General features: G+C 37.1%; 1 protein-coding gene across 2 annotated transcripts in view; it reads right to left on the bottom strand.

Annotated features, from left to right (window-relative positions):
- Positions 1-10,980, bottom strand: part of LOC129765231 (uncharacterized) — a 48,572-nt gene extending 37,592 nt beyond the window's left edge. Inside the window, exon 1 of one of the 2 annotated variants that reach the window (XM_055765305.1) lies at positions 10,835-10,980. The gene's annotated coding sequence lies outside the window, so the exon portion shown is untranslated. The remainder of the gene's footprint in view (positions 1-10,834) is intronic. The other variant, XM_055765307.1, reaches the window with a different exon arrangement.
- Positions 10,981-14,746: the final 3,766 nt, after the last annotated feature.

Here is a 14,746-nt window from a genome sequence, read left to right as displayed (position 1 = left end):
TCACGTGGGCCCTCAAGCTGGGTATCGAATTCTCTACGGAGAAAACTGAAATGGTCGTTTTTTCTAGGAAGCACGAACCCGCCCTATTCCAGCTTTACCTATCCGGCAAAACGATCCAACACTCTATGTTTGTCAAATACCTGGGTGTATATTTTGATTCTAAATGTACCTGGGGGAGACACATTGCGTATTTGAAACAGAAATGCCAGCAAAGAATCAATTTTCTCCAAACAATTACCGGAACATGGTGGGGTGCCCATCCAGGAGACCTCATTTCTTCCTCGTCAGGAAACACTCGTTAGTTGGCAGCGCATGTGGAGTGAAGATGAGTTCAGTCGTTGGTTACACACGATTATCCCTAAGGTCTCGACGAGTGCAGGGATTGAATGTAGGTCGTGATTTCATTCGCGTGATATCTCGGCTTATGTCCAATCACTACAACCTAAACGCGCATCTCTATCGCATTGGGCTCGCAGCAAACAATCCTTGTGATTGTGGCGATGGCTACCACGACATCGAGCATGTTGTCTGGTCGTGTATCCGGTTCCATGCTGCTCGCTCTCAGCTCTCTAGAGCACTGAGAGCACAGGGCAGACAATCGGATATCCCCGTCCGGGATATCTTAGGTAGCCGGGATCCTGATCTTCTGCTTCATCTATACCTGTTCCTCAGAAACGCTGATGTCAACGTTTAATGATGTTTCCTTCGTTGTGTCCCCGTTTCATATCCCTCCTATCCGATCGATAAACTTTTACTTAGTCGCGGCAATACATACACACACTCTTTACAGATACACGGGCCGAAGGTTGTGCAGTCCACTGATCATTCAACAAAAGCCAAAGGTTGTACCGCTCATGACAACTCTACACGAGCTGATGATTGCGCCGGCTAGTGACCATTCTATCCTAGATTCCTCGAGTCAAGAAAGACGCACCACGCACCAAAAAAACATATTTTTTGGAGTTTTTTCATTCAATCATACCCTCTTCTTCCAATACCAATACCAATACAAATAAATACCAATACACAATGGCAACATTACAGAGAAGTTCAATTTTCGGTCTGTAACACCGTGCGCGAGTATACGTGTTAAAATTTTGTACGCGAGTACAGGAGGGTTAATAGATGTTTGCATTAATTGGTAGGAAATATTTCTACGCGTCTATCACAACTAATAAAATGTTATTTTTCATGAGATGAACAATTGAATAACTGTAAAATGTCAAGCGTGATCTAATAGCCCTAACTGACAAGTTTTGACTGGCCTGATTTACGATTTTCTCAACACCGACTTCATAATCGATTTACCTGTGGAAATCCGCTTTACAAATATACATGCAAGTCGGGGGTATTTTTATTCTCACCGAGCTGCGTTTCCCTAACACGGAATTCAAAATTATTGTGCCTAGGGGAATCCGCTTTGCAATTACATGCATGTTGGGGGTATTTTTGACGTAGAACTACGTCTTTCATTAAGGGTGCCAAATCAGAAAACAGGTCACGTTTTTATGAAATAAAGTTAACGTTAATAACTATTTTTGCCGCGAACGGATTTTGGCGATTTACATACTAAACGAATCGGAAATTCCGTAAGATTTGTTCAATATGCTATACATTAGAGTCCCCTGTTTTGTAAATGGTTAAAATTCACGAAAACTTTAAGCGTTTCTATTTTCCCACACATTTGTTCTGTCCATTTGTGTGCTTTCTCGAACAGGGCTGTCAATAACGAGCAACTTATCGACGGCCAACGGAGGGGAAATCGTAGGATTTAAAGTCTCCGTGAACAAAGGAAAAGTAGAAGAATGAAGGGGAATACTTGCCTAGAGTATAAACAGTGGATCTCGCGGAGGCAAACTTTCATTCGGCATCGGACTGTTGAGAAAGAAGAAGAGGAAGGCAGGCTCGAGCCCTGCAAAAAAACCCTGCAAATGTAACTTTGTTGTTGCCGTTCCCAATGTCGACACTATCCGAACGAGAGGTCTGCTGTCAGTCCGGTGAGATCGGCGCAAAAAAGGCGGACATTTCAGTGTCAGTCCCCAGGGAACGACGTGGGGTTTAACGTGTCAACATTGTTTGTTTTCGGTCATCAGAAGGGCTTCGTTGGTGCCTTTGAGAATGCATCAATGCATCAACTGACGTTATGGCGAAGCAGGCGTTAAGGTTGTGCGCCAAAAAATTATTTGGGGAGTACCAAGCATCTTGAATGTCTCACTGGAATGTTATAAGTTATTTGGGTTCGCGTGCCAGTCGCAAAACTGCCTTCAACTAGGATTGCATTTGCGCTAATATTGATCATAATGAAGCATTGCTACTGTTTTCGAGGTTGTTATTAACAAAAAGAGTTTATTTAGCTTGTTTAGTCACCAAGAAAGTAAATGTCGTTCTGGAATTTTGTATGTGATTAGGTTTCGCTTGCCAGTAGCAAAACTTCCTCCACTAAGGGCGACAGCTGCGCTTCTCTCGAACATGAGAAAGTAATGCAACTTTTTTCGAGGCCAGTTATATTAACAGAAGCGTTTCTTTTGAGAATAGCGCAAAATGGTGAGAAGTGTTTATGTTCCTAGTAGTTTCAAGCCACCAATGTATGGCTTTGTATGCATGCTATGGGGTGACCGGAATAAATCGCCACAGTAAACAACTGCAACAGAAACAACCGCTTAGAAAAAGTGTAGTAGGCTAGAAATATTTGGCGCGGGAAAAACATCATGTGCCTCACATTTCTATTATAAATTTATTCTCTTGTTCTCGTTTTTCGAAATTTATTCTGAGGACAATGTAATGGGGACGAAGTCCCCATTTGGCGAGGATAAGGAATCGAGGCGGCCCATGCCGCCAAGATGACGCAATCCGAGTCCACCGCCGACCCGCCGTCGGAAGCGGCGGTGTCTCGCACGCAAACCTGGGATCCACTGATTGCCCGGTTAGTTTGAAACATAGGATACGATCCTTTAGCAATGTCCGACCGAGCTCTAGCGAGCGTCGGACGGTATACGTCTGCCCGGGGCGTTACGTTTGCCTGGGGCGATACGTTTGCCCGGTTAATTCTTGTTTTGAAATACAATACCGCGCCACAATATTTATAGCCTACTACACATTTTATAAGCGGTGGTTTCTGTTGCAGTCGTTTTCTGTGGCGATTTATTCCGGGAACCATGCTATGGCGAACGCTTGTTTGGCGCTTGGTTTACGTTGTACGAACGATGGCTAGAGGTGCGATTCCTTTGAGGCAATACTAAATAACATGTAGCATGATATTTGATACTTGCAAGTGTTGTCATTGTTGTTGTTTCCATGCGGTCCTGAAGATATATTGATGTAGTTATGAGATGTGGAATAATGGTGCTGGTGCAACATGTATACAATCTACTGTAGCCGAGTCTATTTTAATTGCGAAAAAAGACACCGGAATAATGTTCGAGGTAAATTTTCAATGCATTGTTTTGCGAGGGCAAGAATGAATCATCAATCAATTATCCTCAACTGATTATACAATGAAAAAACTATTTCAGAGACTATTCTACTAAGCAGTTGTTTCTGAAATTTCACAGCATTATAGAATAATATCCGAAGGTATAAATAAGCAACTTATATAAAAGTGCTACGTCAACAATGCACTCGTATCTTGGACACAACCTCCTATAATTTTTTTGGTATTGAGTACTTTTGAATTCGCTTGCCGTTGTGCAGACCGGAATATGTTAACCTAAAACGCACTTTTGAACTGAGTAGCCTGGGAAATCATCATTTCAGATACTAGAGATGAATGAATTTTTCACGTTTCATGCACTACGTAAACATGAGATGTGCAATAATTTCAGAGGGAAATGTAAAATACAATGATCGTTTGACAATTCTTCCGTTCACATATTTTGGTAGTGATCATATAAAATAACGTTCATCAAATTTACTTGTAACGAAGAACATAATCTATACATACAATGCATGAATTGATCTTACTGGCAACTGTTCAAGCTTTTTACTTACAAAGCAAATATGTTGAATTTAATTGAGTTCGAAAATTATTTCATTCAATCGATAACTTATTCAATGCATCCAATGCAATACTTAGAAAAATGAAAATTTTTACTTCTGAAGTAGTATCAATAAAAAAAACTAACAAGTTGTTTCAAAAATTTTAATGCATTCTAAAATAATATTCAAAGTGGTAAACAAGTGAATTGCATCATATAATTGCGTAGTTCTACGTCGAAAATGCGGTCGTGTCCTAGATACAACCCCTTACATTTTTTGGGGGCGGAGTGTGTATACCATATACAGTCAATCACAAAATTGAGTGTACAAATACTACTTGAAGATATTTTCCATTTATTTGGTATTATTATTATTATTATTATTATTATTATTATTTATTTCTTTGTTCATCTGACAAATGTCTTAATGAATATAAACATAAAAACCAAATTTCAAAATACAAACATTAAAAACAAAACAAAACATTAAAAAACATGAATGCGTCCAATCCTTTGACGAAATCTGGTAGATGACTCTCCAAACTCGAACAGATCTTCTACTATCGAGAAAGCACGAATCATTCCCGTTACGGGTTCATTATGACCAAAACTAGAACGGTGTGTCGCGGGCTGTAAAAGGCTTGTTGAGCGAAGAACTCTGGATGGCGCACGCATATTGATGCGGGAAAGCAGCACGGGTGAGTCAATTTCATCGTTGAGTGTCTTGGCGACGAGCGTACATTGTTGATGTTTCCGTCTTCGCTCAAGAGTATCCAACCCTAGCAAGAGACATCTGTCAGGATAAGGCGAAAGATTCTGAGGACAGCGCCATGGCAGGGAGCTGAGAGCACGACGAATAAACATTTTCTGTACTCGTTCAATACGTAGGATCCACGATAGTTGATAGGGCATCCACACTACAGAAGCATTTTCCAAAATAGGGCGCACTAATGAACAATATAGCGCCTTCAAACAATAAGCATCCGTGAATTCTCGGGAGATCCTCAAGATGAATCCAAGTTGACGGTAGGCCTTGGAAGCTAACGTCGAGCGATGTATGCTGAAAGTATGCTTCGGATCCAGTATCACACCGAGGTCGTTCACCTGATTGACACGGGCCAGCACATGGTTTTCCAGAGAGTAGTCAAAGGATATTGGTTCCTTCTTGCGATGAAATGTCATGATAACACATTTGGCAATGCTTACTGTCATTTTGTTCAATTGACACCACACCCAGAAGCTGTTGAGCAACCTTTGTAACTGACAGCAATCCTCAATGCATTTAACGGTGAAAAAAATTTTCAAGTCATCTGCGTAGATGAGAACACAACCTGGTTTCAAAAATGTGGTGACGTCATTGTAAAAAATGACAAACAATAGAGGTCCCAAGTTACTGCCTTGAGGAACTCCGGAAACGGCAGTGAACGGTATTGAAAGATGGCTTCCAAGCTTCACTCGAAGTGATCTCCCGGAAAGATACGACGACAACCACGAAACAAAACGGTCTGAAGCACCCAGGCGACGCATTTTTCCAAGTAGAATCTGATGGTCGATGCAATCAAACGCGGCTTTTATGTCAGTATACACTGCATCAACCTGAACCTTGTTCTCCAACTGATTGATGTACGTAGAGGTAAATTCCAACAAGTTTGTTGTCACAGAGCGCCCGGACATAAAACCGTGCTGTGCTGACGATATATAATGTTTAACGTGGAAGAATACCGCATGCTTTACGATCATCTCAAAAATTTTCGAAGCTGCAGATAGGCTAGTTATTCCACGATAATTAGTTACATTGCGGTTGTCTCCTTTCTTGTATACGGGAAACATGAATGAGTGTTTCCAGATCACTGGAAAGGCACCGTTTTCCAGCGAAGCGGTAAATATTCGCGATAGCGGTACTGCAAAACTAGCCGCACAACGGCGAAACACTAGCGCCGGAATTCCATCAGGGCCAGGAGAAGTGGAACATTTTAAATTGTTAATTGCTTTTTCGACCATCAGCGGACTGACAACAAAGGTGCGCAGATCAATCAAATCCTGAGGAACGTGTGCTGCAGCAGCGTCAACTTCAGAAGCAGTAGCCACATTGGAGGCGAAAACAGATGCAAAGTGTTTAGAAAACAATTCACATGCGTCAGGTACGGTAGTCGATTCACTCTCACCAAGAAAAACCGTTGAAGGGATGCTGGTCGATTTTCTTTTGGAGACGAAATTCCAAAAACTTTTGGGGTTACGCTTTAGGTTAGTTTGGACACGCAGCACGTATGACCGATAGAGACCAGCATTCAACTGACGATATGCGTTGCTGGCACGATGGAAGTTTTGCTTCGATTCATTAGTACAGTGTTGACGCAGCTTGCGTTGGCATGCATTCTTAGCACGTCTTAATATTTTTAGAAGTGGCGTACTCCAGGCTGGCGTTACAGATGGTATTCGTCTAGGCGTGTTCTCAACAATCCAATCACGTACAATACTGCAGAATCTAGACGCCATTTCGTCAACATCGTCTAACGCCACAGTGCTGTTCCAATCAATGCTGCTCAAGAAGTCAATGAGGGCGATACAGTCAATTTTCGCATAATTGATAGAAAGTTCGGCGACACTTAAGCTTCCAGCTGGATCAACTACAGTCGGTAAGACTGGTAACTCAATCACCAAAGGAGGATGATGTGCGTCAACCTTGGCGAGCATTGGCGATGCCGAGGCACGAATAATCGCGTCAACATTCGGACTACAGAGAACAAGATCCAAAATACGACCCCGGTTATTTGAAATGAAGTTCGACTGCTTAAGATTGAGGAGGTTTAAACGATCGACCAGAGCCGAGCTAGCGATGGAGGTCAGAGATGGATCAAGCTGAATAATCTCGTCATTTTGCGTTTTCCACGGTATGTGTGGCTGGTTGTAGTCACCACAATAAAATGTTTTGAATACATTGATTCTTTCAATGTATATTAATCACTCACACATTTAGCTAGCTGTACGTGCAATAAAACTCCGCGAAAAGTTTTCTGTTTTTAATTGTTTATTCCTAAAAATTGAAAATAATCTCTATTCAAGACATCGCAATATTGAATGTACACCTTGAATTTCTCCGAACAAATTAGCCTTGTAAGTAATATCTTTGCGAACTAGCGTATTTTTTTTCGTCAGTGATTGGTGTCAACACTTCACCACTGCTTGGGCAATGTTGGGTTTTGTTTTTTATTGATGTTTGAAAAGTTTTTATCAAAATGGCAAGTTAGAGGAAAGAAAAAGATTTTGTTACACGTACAATGATAATAAGTATGAATTGTCGTGGAAAGACATTGCAGGGAATAACAGCTATACTCGGAAAACCCACTATACAGCAAAGAAAATCATGAACAAGTGGAAATACGAAGGAACCGTGGAAAATCTCCCGAGTAGAAAACACAAACGTATCCTGTCTTCTGATGATGAACGAGTAATTGTGCGGACATTTAGAAAGAACCCCAAAACAAACATTCTCAAATTGATTACCGAAGAAGCCGGCACCATTGGAAGACCTGTCAGCACAGACACTGTCCGGAGTGTAGCATACAAGAACAATCTGAGAGGTCGTGTTGGCCATGAATAGTTTTTCATCTCAAGGATGAATATGAAAAAAAAAACAGTTGTATATGTTAACAAACCTAAGGGTGGGTTTAGACTAGTGATATATTCATGTGAAGAAATATCTTAGGTGAATTTATTCACCTGAAGTAGAACTGCATCCAACTTTAGTGATTTCTCACCAGTGAGAAATTCACAAGCGTTTACATATGGTGAATTTATTCAAGTTATATATACCTCGAATAAGTGTATCATATTTATTCTCACCCGTTTACACATATTTTCACGTGAATAAATCCATCTATAGCTATAGATCTCCCTAATGTAAACCCGCCATAAGAAGTTCAGGAACAAGGTCTTTTATACGGATGAAATGAAAACCAATCTCAAAACACATCCGCAACCACCGGTATTGAACACTATTGAGTATCTATGGTGGGGAATCAAGAAATGTCTGAAAAATAAAAATCCAGAGAACGAAGCAGAGCTCGAAAAGACGATTAAAAAGAGAGCATTCCGTTTACAGTGTTTACAGTTATTTGTTAACATTTCTGAACCGATTTCAATTTTATTTTCAAGAAAAACTTGAACTGTACACTCAATTTTTCAACGTCTGAATTGAAGATTTTTGTTTTTTTTAAACATGAAGTAGAAATGTGACCATTTCAATTTTTTTCTTATCACTACATGAGAGCGAAAAGGATGAGTTTTCCAATGAATATGAGTCGCTTTTAATTATTTACTTTTCAACCCCGAAAAACTCAAAAATAACAAACCAACACGGGGTGTATACTCAATTTTGCGATTAACTGTATGTATCCCGTGTTGGCTGTAGTGTTCGATATTTCCACATGCAACATTTTAATCGCTAGATAACTTCCATTGTATTAGAAGTTATGCGGAGTCTACCAAATTTATTTTTCTAGGAAAACTCGCAACTTTTTCCCCCATTTCCACCATCTGTCAAACATTCTTCGAACAAAGCAATAAACTTGGGCTTTGTTCATCTACATTTTTGGCCGAACAAGAATTTCACATAAGATTATCCTTCTGCAAAAATTATTTATTATCTTGTGACGTTAGATTCTTGCTACACGCAACTGAGAGACGAAGGGATCGGAATTTCAGGAAACGTTTTTTTTTCGAAATATTTAAATGATATGCCGGTTTCAATAGTTCTACCGAAATACCCCGATTTGAAGTGTTACATTAAACCGTTAATACAGCACAGATTGATTTCGAAACGAAAATAATAATGGATGAATCATATATATATATATATATATATATATATATATATATATATATATATATATATATATATATATATATATATATATATATATATATATATATATATATATATATATATATATATATATATATATATTATAAAATATTTTATATAATATAATAATGATGTTTTGAAAAGTTATGATGATGTTCATAAAAAGAGTTAAGTTAGAGTTAGTACTACACGGATGTCGCAACAAGATGTCAAAACTGTACCTTCGTCATCGTGGATTATTGCGTTTATCGCACATTCGAATTTCAGATGATGTTAAACCCGGATGACATTGTTTGTCATCGCTGGTTGTCACTTTGCTCATACCAACTTCTGAGCTCAAAATTGGAGTGTCATCACGATGAGTCAATACTGTTATTCCATGTTGAAATTGTGAACGGACGCATTATTCATCAAAGTTTCCTATTAGAAAAATTTCAAGAAAATTCAACCCAAAAAAGATCTGATTTAGGGTAAACACGGAAAAATATTGAGACGTTTTTTTGACAATTTATATATTCAAACCATTAGGATCAAGGCAATTTTTGTGTGCCCAAATCCCATTTTAATACAGAAATTGAATTTTGTTTCGGGGAAGACAATGACAATCGCCACCAAAATAATGAGGTTGGAATATTTCTCAAGTTTGTTTTACTTTGAGAGCACAGACAAAAAGAATAACTTCAAAAACTGTTTAATCTGAAATACAGTAAAATTAAGAATACCATCTAGCAGAAGTCCAGTACAATGTTTTGAGTGATAATCTTATTATGACGCACAAAACACTAGAAGAGTTTTTATCTTCAATTGTTCAAACCAGAGATGACTGAAACCCGAGTGCATCGAAATTTTTGCTGCACGAAATCACTCAATCGGCATGATGCTATCATTACACACACAAAAGTGACGACAAAGCAATAACTATGTATGGTATGCAACCAACTTAAGGAACGCCATATAAAATCCTTATGATCACTTTTTGAGGTTTTTCAAGGACAAATGATGGTCAACTATCAAGCCGAAGGATTTTTCTATTCAAACATGCAACTTCAACTTCTTCTGTTCTCGATTGTCTCATTCTCCTTCCCACTAGATGCGCCCAATGCTCACTTTCAACGGTTTTCCCATACAAAGAAAATTTAATAACCACGATCACTGAGCGCGTATCTTCGAGATTGAAATACATGAAATACAGAATACATGAGCAAGTTGTTTCAAACAGGCGGCAATTAAAACAAAAAAAAAAAAATTAACAATAATTCAAAAATACATAATATTATTTGCAAATTCTGAGTTACGAGTATCACACAATATAGTTTAATTAAACGTGCGTTACTGATTTTTTTAATGCTGTGGAAGCTATTAGATGGGCACAATAAACGTGATCGTTCGTTCATAACTGATCATAGAGTCAACGTCTTGTCCGATTAACAGAAGATCCAATTTGATTTAAAATTTTGCCCTTAAGCTGAAAATCAGGTTTTCCTGCAATATGAAACTAGGTATCATCACAGGGAGATAGGATCAGACGCATACAACTGTAAATGGAAATTCACATATGGAATAACAACCGAATCTTCTGGCTGTGCAGGTAATGATATTGACGTATGTTATTTCAACGTTTAACAGTAAACCGCTACACCACCATAGAGGTTTTTTAACCCAAATCTTGCTAACTGTACATTACTTTCCCCGTCGATTCATACACGTCACGCTGTAGCCATTGGGGCATGCGTTTATGGTTCATATGATATGTTGCACTTAAAGAACTGAGTTTGTCATAAGTATTCACTTCTTTACTATAATATCTATAGTGATTCACATTGGGTTTACGAATTGTAGAAATAAATTTTTTTGACCACACATATTTGGTTCCACTGATAATAATATGCTTTCTGAGGATATATTTGGTTTAACTGCAAGTTATTGCCGAGTCAAAACATTTGTCTTATCACTTTTTACTTTTCATACTGTTTCAATGGCAATGGCACAATCTCACCTGTTTCACTATAATCTTCTGCTAATTTTTCACGACTTCTTGCAGGTACCTGCTATCTGCACAGCTAATAAGAAATATCTGAAACCGCATTTGCCTTGAACTTGTCTTTATATATGCTGACCCATTTCCAGCATTTCATTTCTCTTTCCTCTGCAGCCTTCACAAACACTCATAAGAAGATGAACCAAAGGTAAGCAGAGAAATGTTTAAATTAGCTCTAGAGTAAGACTGCATATTGAAACGTTTCAGTTTTAGATTAAATAACTTCAATAATTATCCAATAATGTAAAAAGATAAATACCGGGTTAACAAGAGCTATCTAAACAATGAAGAACAGTTTCAAAATCAAAATCTGTATTTATCGTAGAGATCAGATAATGAGAAAAGTAACTTATTACATTAAGTTCTCAAGATAGCTTAGCGAAACAAAACGGAATAAAACCTATTTTGATTCATGTCGCATATCAAAACATTCAACTAATGCGATGCAAGTTCACAATCAGAATAGGACCTACATACATGAAGCAAGATATTTCATGGGTTTAATTATGCTAGGCTATCCAAATTTGTATAATCTTCACACCACACCGATCACCGAGAAATATATTATACAAAAACCCAGATCACCCAATTAAAATGAAAAATTAAATCATTTTTTTTAAGTTCAGCATGGTTCATGAAGATTCCAGCGAATCTAGCCAACAGCATCTTATGAGGGTCGATTTTCGGAGTCAGACAAGAAATCGAGGAGATCGAGTATTACTTTAACATTTGGAAAATCCAATAGAAACGAGTTCTACAGAAAAAAGTAAGTGCAAGTCTCAGAGGCATAGAACTTCAAATTCAGATAAACGCAATGTTAATTGTCACGAATCAGATTTTTTGAATGATAATTTTTCGCCATTTTTCAATATGAATTTTTGGCATATGGCACTTCAGATGACTCAGAGAAAGTTTAACCGGTATGTTATGTTTCGAATGATACCTTCCAAAATATCAATCGGCTGTGGGGTTTCGGTGTAGACCAGATGCTTTACATAGCCCCACAAAAATGGTACAATAGTGTTAATTTTCATTAGCTGGTAGCTCATGAGGCCATTCCGTTAAATTACACAATGCGATAATGTTTTGCCTTGACTTCTCTTTATGGGTTTTCGATGAGGTTTGCCTCAAAAATAGACATTCCCTTTGGCCCCTTTCTGATGATGTGAGAGATTTATTTGAGGTTCTTTGAATGCCATTATTCCTAGAAGCAAAATATTAAAAAGAATAAAAAGGGTAACATGTAGCTACAGATTTCATCAACAACAATTTAAATAATGCTAAAAATAAAATAAACTGGATAATAATAACGACTGAAACGGTGATTTTTAGATGTCAATTCTTGGTTGATCTCATATACAGCAATTCTGTAAAAAATCTGAATCTAATGAAAAAAAAAAAATGAAATTTGATATACTCGTTCCTTGCCGAAAAATTTTAGACCCACCGGGGAGGACTGGGTAAAACGGCCAATACAGTTACGGTCAGTTTTCAGAAAGTTCTTTTTTCATAATGTCATATGATAAATCAAAAAGGGTATGAAAATGGCGCCACTAAAATCATGCCGGGTTAAGTTGGCCACCACTAGGGGTGAGACGGTCACATGAAATAATTCGAGATTCTAGCTGTATAGAGGATTATTGTTTCCGGAAAAATTGTACTATAGATCAAGGCCGATGTACTTTAGATCAAGCGTGACAAGAGTAGGAGGTGTTATTTTCCCTGAATTACCTATAACGTGCTTAATGCGCAACCCTTATCATAATAGAAAATTATTATATGTGGCATCTGAAAACAAATCAAATTTATCATGAATGCGCCTCAAGTTATGCAACCAACAATTCAAATGGTGTGACGTGCGTTCAAATGATGAGCCTTATTCCCGTATACACTTCTACGGTGAAACGAGTTCGCGGGTTAGAAAAAAAACATGCTTCAAGTAATCTGTACCGTTGGACAATGGTCCAGGAGATGTATTTAAGTGAAAATTAGCATTAAGAGCTCGACATTTATTCTTTAGACAAAAACTGTCTTCGACAAAGTTGTTACACATGATAGAGCGCTTATTTTTATGTTATCAAAAATCGATGAAATAAAAAATCTAACTTTATCTTTCTCAGCTCTCATAGAGCTAAACAAAGTTCGACAATATTGTAGTCCCAGTTATTTGAGACATCTTTGTAGAACAAAGTTTTTTTTCATCTCTAAAAATAACCGAAGGTGCTATTTTTTTTCTAAGTTACGTTAGGGTCATCATGAAAAAACTGTTTTTTACTCTAACTTTTATATTCCAAATTCTACATACAAACTGTCTTCGAAAACATTTAGAACTTACTAATACAAACATTTTGCGATGCAGAACTTGTCAATATCTCAACTTCACTCGAAGTTATGGATATTTCTTCCCAGAAAAACACGCTCTTTTCATTTGTTTGTCATCCTTTCTGGGTGAACATAAAAAATGTTTGTTGACGAAATTTGAAAGAACAAATTTCACTCTATATATAATATGTGATTTTCAAAACTAAGTTATTTTTTGTGTTGAGTAAATTAAAATTGAAATCATGAGTTTTTGGGTAGAGAAACATCAATAATTTCGAGCAGGATTAAAATATTCACAAATTTTGCATCGCAAAATGTTGATATTGAAAAGCTCTTCAAGTGGTACGAAGTCAATTTTGATGTAGAATTTTTAATATAAAAGTTAGAGTAAAGAAACCGTTTTTATGGTTACCATAATGCAACTGTTTGCATTATAAACAAAGAATGACAAACAATTAAAGCGTGTTTTTTGGGAAGAAATATGAATAACTTTGAGTAAAGTTGAGATATTGACAAGGTCTGCATTGCAAAATGTTGTATTAGTAAACTCTAAAAGTCTTCCGAAAACAGTTTGTATGTTTTATATTTTCGGATTATAAATGAAACACGTCTATTCGCGTTGACTTTCAAACTCAAGAATCTCCAGCTCTCGATTTATTTTGACATTTCAGATATAGAACGTTCAGCCTGGTTTACAATACTTTTCTGCCAACTCACAGCATTCAGCGTATGCTACAGTATGAAGAATTTGGAATATAAAAGTTAGAACAAAAACAGTTTTGACGTAGGATTACGTCTTTCGGGAACATATTGGGGTACAAATTAAAAATCAAAAATCGAGCACATCGTAAAAATTGTCCAATTTCAAACGCTTATTACTAAGTCATTTCATGATGGATTGATGAGATTTTTACGTCAATCAATTTCGGCACTTCATAATAATTCTTCACATTGGATAAAATAATATATGTCATGAAACTAACAATCGAACAATTGAAAAATTTCAATCCCTATCCTAACGGAAATACCCACTTCTGATTGGTCAAAATTGACGACACATGCGATGGCTCATGTACTTGCAATTATTGGTCAGTTATGGATTTACCTGATGGATTTACGAGATATTTGCAACAATCGATCTGAGTACTCCACAACAATTCATCACAGTGGATAAAATAATATATATATATATATATATATATATATATATATATATATATATATATATATATATATATATATATATATATATATATATATATATATATATATATATATATATATATATATATAATGGATTTCTGTCTGTCTGTCTGTCTGATTCTTATAGACTCGGAAACTACTGAACCGATCGACATGAAAATTGGTATGTAGGGTTTTTTGGGAGCGGGAAAGGTTTTCATGATAGTTTGGGACCCTGCCATACAAATGAAACACAAATTTCTGCATTACTCGAGAATTAATTAAGAAAATGAAACAAAATTTGGCATGTGAAGGTTTTAGGGTGCAATAAATGTTTCTACGGTGGTTAGACACTCCACCCCCCTC

Source organism: Toxorhynchites rutilus, chromosome 2 (assembly GCF_029784135.1).
Source record: "Toxorhynchites rutilus septentrionalis strain SRP chromosome 2, ASM2978413v1, whole genome shotgun sequence".
Lineage (NCBI taxonomy): Eukaryota > Metazoa > Arthropoda > Insecta > Diptera > Culicidae > Toxorhynchites > Toxorhynchites rutilus.
The sequence above is the reverse complement of the archived record's forward strand: the minus strand, read 5'-3'. Positions and strand labels throughout refer to the sequence as shown.